Raw genomic sequence first — 6122 nt, 5'->3', positions numbered from 1 at the left:
CCCATGATGACAGAGGACTCACTGCCCCCTCTTTTGGGTGAAGCGACTCTTCTCCTGTGTGATGAGAGCCTTTCTCTTGGCGTGTATGAATGTGCACTTGAGCGTATACACACACGTACGTGCCTTCATCCCTGAGCAAAATGACCAGAGCGCTCGGCTCCTTACGTAAGCAGAGGTGCTACTGTGTCTTGGAAAGTCCCTGATTCGAAGGGAATCCACAAAATGAGGAAGCCCTCTCAACAGATCCCTGTTTTATTCTAAATGAAGGGTAAGTGGGCACTTTGTAACTTTTCTCCGTGTGTTTATTTCCACTTGGGATCCAGAATTTGCACTTGCCCATGGAAGAGGGTGGAAGTCTTCTGGATACGTTCTGAAGATAAAAAGGAAGGGGGTTAGTGCAATTTTAACAAATCACAAGATGTTCAGAGGACCCCTCCTCTACATGGGACGGTGCCCTGCTTTGAATAGTCAGACTTCAAAGGCCAGCTTGGAGACAGTGCCTCTTGGTTGTTAGCTCCAGGGCATTACCCAAAGTTCTTCTTTGAGAGAATAAATTTTTAGCCAGAAGCCTGGAGACCAAAGAGAAAAAGCCAAGCCTACAACATAACTGGAAAATAGTGGGATAAATATGCACGTCAAACAGAGTTTTTCTATCTGTAATTCAAAAAAATTACTTGCCCATAAAAAAGAATGAAATCGTCATTTTCAGTACCATGGGCGGACCTAGAGATGATTGCACCAGGTGAAGCAAATCAGACAGAGAAGGACAAACATCACATGATACCATTCACATGTTGAATCTAAAAAGAAGATACAAATGAACTTCTCTACAAAACAGAAACAGACTCACAAAGAAAACAAATGCTTGGTCACCAAGGGGGAAAGGGAGTTTGGAACTGACAGATACACATGAAGTAGAGAATCAACAGGGCCTACTATACAGCCCAGGGACCTCCACTCAGTGTTCTGTAATAACCTACATGGAAAAAGAATTTTCTTGTTCAGTTGCTGAGTCATGTCTGACTCTCAGACCCCATGAACTCCTGCACACCAGGCTTCCCTGTCCTTCACTGTCTCCCTGAGTTTGGTCAAACTCATGTCCATTGAGTCAGTGATGCCATCCAACCATCTCATCCTCTGTCGTCCCCTTCTCCTCCTGCCTTCAATCTTTCCCAGCATCAGGGTCTTTTCCAATGAGTCAGTTCTTACAGGTGGCCAAAGTATTGGAGCTTCAGCTTCAGCATCAGCCCTTCCATTGAATATCCAGGGTTGATTTCCTTTGGGATTGACTGGTTCAGTCTCCTTGTAGTCACGTATATGTATATCTGAACCACTTTGCTCTACACCTAACACGACATTGTAAATTAACTATTCCCCAATATAAATAAAAAATAATACACACTTGGAAAATGGCTCTAAATCACTTCTCTGTGTATTTGCTTTTTCAAGAAGGCTGTAAACTCTATGAGAACAGGACCGTACATCTGAATCCCTAGCATCTAGTACATTTAAGTAATGCTTTTGAAATGTTGAAAAATTCCAGATTCACAAGGAAGAGAAAAACATGTAGTCATGTGCAGGAGCCAGCCAATACCCACTCATGGGGACCAACTGTTCAATCTGTGTGAGTCCTGTAAGTCAGTTGTTGAACGTGAAAGTGAAAGTGAAAGTCACTCAGTCGTGTCCAACTCTTTGCAACCCCATTAACTATACAGTCCATGGAATTCTCCAGGCCATGGGGTTTTCCAGGGAATACTGGAGTGGGTTGTCATTTCCTTTCTCCAGGGGATCTTCCCAACCCGGGTCTCCCACATTACAGCCAGATTCTTTAACAACTGAGCCACAAGGGAAGCCCAAGAATACTAGAGTGGGTAGCCTATCCCTTCTCCAGGGGATCTTCCTGACCCAGGAACTGAACCAGGGTCTCCTGCATTGCAGGCAGATTCTTTACCAATGGCTCTATCAGGGAAGCCCTTGTTAAACATAGCTGCTATTAAAAGTCAAATTCTACAAACTTACAATTAAAGAAGTTATATCAAAAACAAAAGTGGATAAGCTCACCACTTCCTTACTATTTGGCAATGTTTCACCTTTGTCAATATCCTTGAGGTTATCTATATCTCTCATGTCCATGTTGGAGTTTCCCTGGTGGCTCAGTGGTAAAGAACCCATCCGCCAAAGCAGGAGACACAGGTTCGATCCCTGGGTTGGGAAGATCCCCTGGAGAAGGAAATGACAACCCTCTCCAGTATCCCCTGGAAAATGCCAGGGACAGAGGAGTCTGGTGGGCTACAGTCCATGGGGCTGCAAAGCATCAGACATGAGTTAGCCACTGAGCAACAGCAGCATGTTCATATGGTGGAAATACTGTCCAGTGGCTGATTGCTACCCATCTCTCCCCGACTGTGTTCAGTGATATCACAGTTTTAGCTGAGTGAGCCATGGTAGGAACTTGAACACCATGAAAATCTAAAAACACTACAAATCAGTTTTGTGATTGAATAGACTTAAAAGTAATGAAGGAAAGGTTAATAATGCATATCGAACGTAAAACTATATCACATCTTTAGTTATTCCTTTGTGAGTAGCCAACAAATATGTACCAAGGATATGTTCTCAAAAACCATCTTCTGATCGCACGAAGTAATCACATTATCGACTAAGAAGTGAGCTTCCAACGTATATCTTCTTTCAACTTATTCCTTAATAAAAATTAAAATATCAACCAGTGTTCCTATTGGAGTTATACTCCTTTGCCAACTGCAAAAGAGAGCTTAGTGAAATGTTTTTCAAGAGTCAATTAGTTATGTGGAATTTACGATGAAGGGTATTTCATATTTTATAAGTATTTGCAAATTGTATGCTATACCTCCTTTATATGAATAAGAATTATAATTAACATATGTATTTATAAACATGAATATATTTTCTTCAGAGAGCTGGTGCTTAAATATTTACCAGTACAGTATTATCTAATAGCATAACTCCATGTAAGGGGTTTAAATTTAAATGATGTATGTTCATGTATGACTCTGTGGCCCTACAGGCTATAGCCCACAAGGATCCTCTGTCCATAGGACAGGGCAGAATACTGGAGAGTTGCCACTTCTACTCCAGGGGATCTTCCAGACCCAGGGATCAAACCCATGTCTCCTGCATTGCAGGCTGATTCCCTACCTCTGACCCATTAGGGAAGCTTTTATGTCATATAAGGTGATAATGAATCCATTTAAGTGAACATGTGTATGTCTGCATACATGTCTCTTAACTTTGGTTTAATGGAGGCAGATGGAAAAAAAGTGAAAGAAAACTATAGCTAGAAAAATGATGCGGTACAAGGTTTTGCTAGCTACCCTACTCTTTCATCGGGACCACCAAGAGCAAGGCTCGTTGAGGAGAGACAAAGGGCACAAGAGCCCACTCTTAACATGGTCAGACCTCTGGGGAATGTTTTATGGTTTCCGCAAGGACTTTGGCACAGACGGGTCATGGGAACCTCATAAGGGCTTTGTGAAAAAGGCGAGACAGAGAGGGCGCCCACCTAACGGAGGAACATGTCAAGGCTCGGAAGGCATATGTAGTTAGCATACGTCACGCAACCGCGGGTGGCTAAGATGTGACCCTAAGAACACAGGTCTTCTGATGCCCAGCTCAGAGTTCCTCAGCCACTTTGGAGCAGCTCCGCTGCAAAGCTACATCCCTCTTGAAGGTGAGTGTCAGCAACCAAGCAGTGCAGCAGGAAAGGAAGGCACTTAGGACTCTGGAAACCCTGCTTCGACTCAGCCACACCTCCTTTCTGCATCTGCTCAGACAAGAAACTGAGATCTCAGAGTCCAGCTCTGGATCTGCCCGTCAGCCCACGTAGAGCAGCCACCACTCCCCGGGGTCAGCAACCTCCTGACTGGAGAACCTGTCCAGCCTGGCAGATTGGTGGCTACAGAGTCCAGGTCCTACAGCACCACGCATCAGAGCTCTGGTTTTCACTTTTTTTTTTAAATTGCAGAACCTTTTTTTTTTTTCTTTTCCCAAGCAAAAACCTATCTGAAATAGAAAAATATAATTCGAACCCAAAGGCAAGCTTCTATAGGGATAGCATGCCACTTATGGTTAGAACAGCTGTCTGCTCACGGGGACTCTGAAAGGATCATCCTAGTCTTCTCAAAGAGCTTTTTGAAAAACTCAACCCTAACAATTAATGTTACTGAGGGTGGTGTGTGCACTTGTGTCTGTCTGTTATTCTCTGTCCACGTGTGAGTGCTGCGTGTGTGTGTGTATATATCAGAGAGTGTGGGGTCAGGGGCAGAGGGTTCCGTCATCTTCCCTGTAGGTCTCCTGAAAGTGAAGTGCAACGCAGTCATGTCCAACTCTGTGTGACTGCATGGACTGTAGCCCACCAGGCTCCTCTAGCCATGGGATTTTCCAGACAAACATACTGGGTGGGTAGCTGTATTCTTCTCCAGGGGATCTTCCTGACCCAGGGATCAAACCCAGGTCTCCTGCATTGCAGGCAGATTCTTTACCATTGAGCCACCAGGGAAGCCCGAAGGTCTCCTGAAGCTTGGCTAAATACCTTGAAATCAAATACCATGAAATCTTGTTGCCATTGGCAACAAAAGCACAAATGAAAGACTAAGGACCTTTCAGTAGAACTGTTAATAGCTGGAAAAAAACAAAACGGCAAGCACATATCGTACTATAGGAGAGCAGGCAGGTGGATCTGTAATCGTAATAATGGCGAAGAGTGCTTGTTATGTGCCACACACTGCTGAGTCCTTCAAATGTATTATCATTTTAATGTTTCACAACCTCCCTTTGAGATAAGTTCTCTCATCAATCATGGCTTCGGTGATGAAGAGATTCTTGCTTCAAGAGGCCAAGTAACATTCTCAAGCTTTTACTGCTTGGAAGTGATAGAGCGAAAAATCAGGGCTGGCTTCCCAGGCATGCAACCCGCTCAATCGCCTAAGGGGACCCCAAGGGCCACTGCTTGGGGTTTAGTGCTCTGCAGAGGCTGTCTTAAAACGCTTTGTTATTCTGCCTTTGAATGCATGTTTTATAAGTTAGGTTGGATGGAGCATTTCCCAGGGGCCTGGGGCCACTTCTCTGTGTGGTCCAGCCTCTTCTTGCCTCCTGCCCCTGCCCCCCCCCCCCAGGATGGGTCCACCGCTGTTGCTCCAGACCTGCGTGTCCTCCCATTTGCCAGCCCTGCCCCTGACTGCTGCCCATCCCCTGGGGCAGCCCTTTGGTCCTGCAGATATACATGGCAGAAGCACACAGAGGAGCAGGGTCAGGTGAACACCCTGGGTTCCTCCAGAGAAGAGAGCCGTAGACATTCCCATCTAGGGGGAAGGAGGGGCCCCTCCTGCACACACCAATCCAGACGTGATTCATATCCTAGAACGGAGGTTTTGTGTCCCCTGTGGCTCTGGGCCTCCCATTTCCATCTTGCAGTTGGTCTGGTGCTCCACTCAGCTGGCCCTGCTGAGACTCAAATCCAGTCACTTCGAGTCAAGAGACTGATCACTGTGTGGACACCTTCTTCTGCCATCCCTGAGAGTCAGCATCTGTTTACTACCCTCTGGACCAGTCAGCTGGCATTAACGGGCTCCTCCTTTGCCAGCACCCTCAAAACGAGAAGGGGGATTGTAATAATAACACCTGCATGGTTGGGAGTGGTTAACATATTTGGAAGAAGAATATAACATAGATGACAAACCTCTACCTATAAATTTGAAAGAAACCCTGACCCTCCATTGTAGAAAATGTCCTAATACTTTATTTACTCAACAAAAAATTCAGTGATTCTTGAAAGAATTCAGTTCAGTTCAGCCTCTCAGTCATGTCCGACTCTTTGCGACCCCATGAATCGCAGCACGCCAGGCCTCCCTGTCCATCACCAACTCCCGGAGTTCATTCAAACTCATGTCCGTCGAGTCGGTGATGCCATCCATCCATCTCATCCTCTGTCATCCCCTTCTCCTCCTGCCCCCAATCCCTCCCAGCATCAGAGTCTTTTCTAATAAGTCAACTCTTCACATCAGGTGGCCGAAGTATTGGAGTTTCAGCTTCAACATCAGTCTTTCCAATGAACATCCAGGACTGATCTCCTTCAGAATGGACTG

At 45.4% G+C, this 6122-nt stretch overlaps 1 long non-coding RNA gene across 1 annotated transcript in view; it reads right to left on the bottom strand.

The window, feature by feature from the left end:
* The window catches only part of LOC121820667 (uncharacterized), a 130474-nt gene that overhangs the window by 56027 nt on the left and 68325 nt on the right, over positions 1–6122 (bottom strand). The gene's annotated exons all lie outside the window — the stretch shown is intronic.

This window comes from Ovis aries, chromosome 11 (assembly GCF_016772045.2).
Source record: "Ovis aries strain OAR_USU_Benz2616 breed Rambouillet chromosome 11, ARS-UI_Ramb_v3.0, whole genome shotgun sequence".
NCBI lineage: Eukaryota > Metazoa > Chordata > Mammalia > Artiodactyla > Bovidae > Ovis > Ovis aries.
The sequence above is the reverse complement of the archived record's forward strand: the minus strand, read 5'-3'. Positions and strand labels throughout refer to the sequence as shown.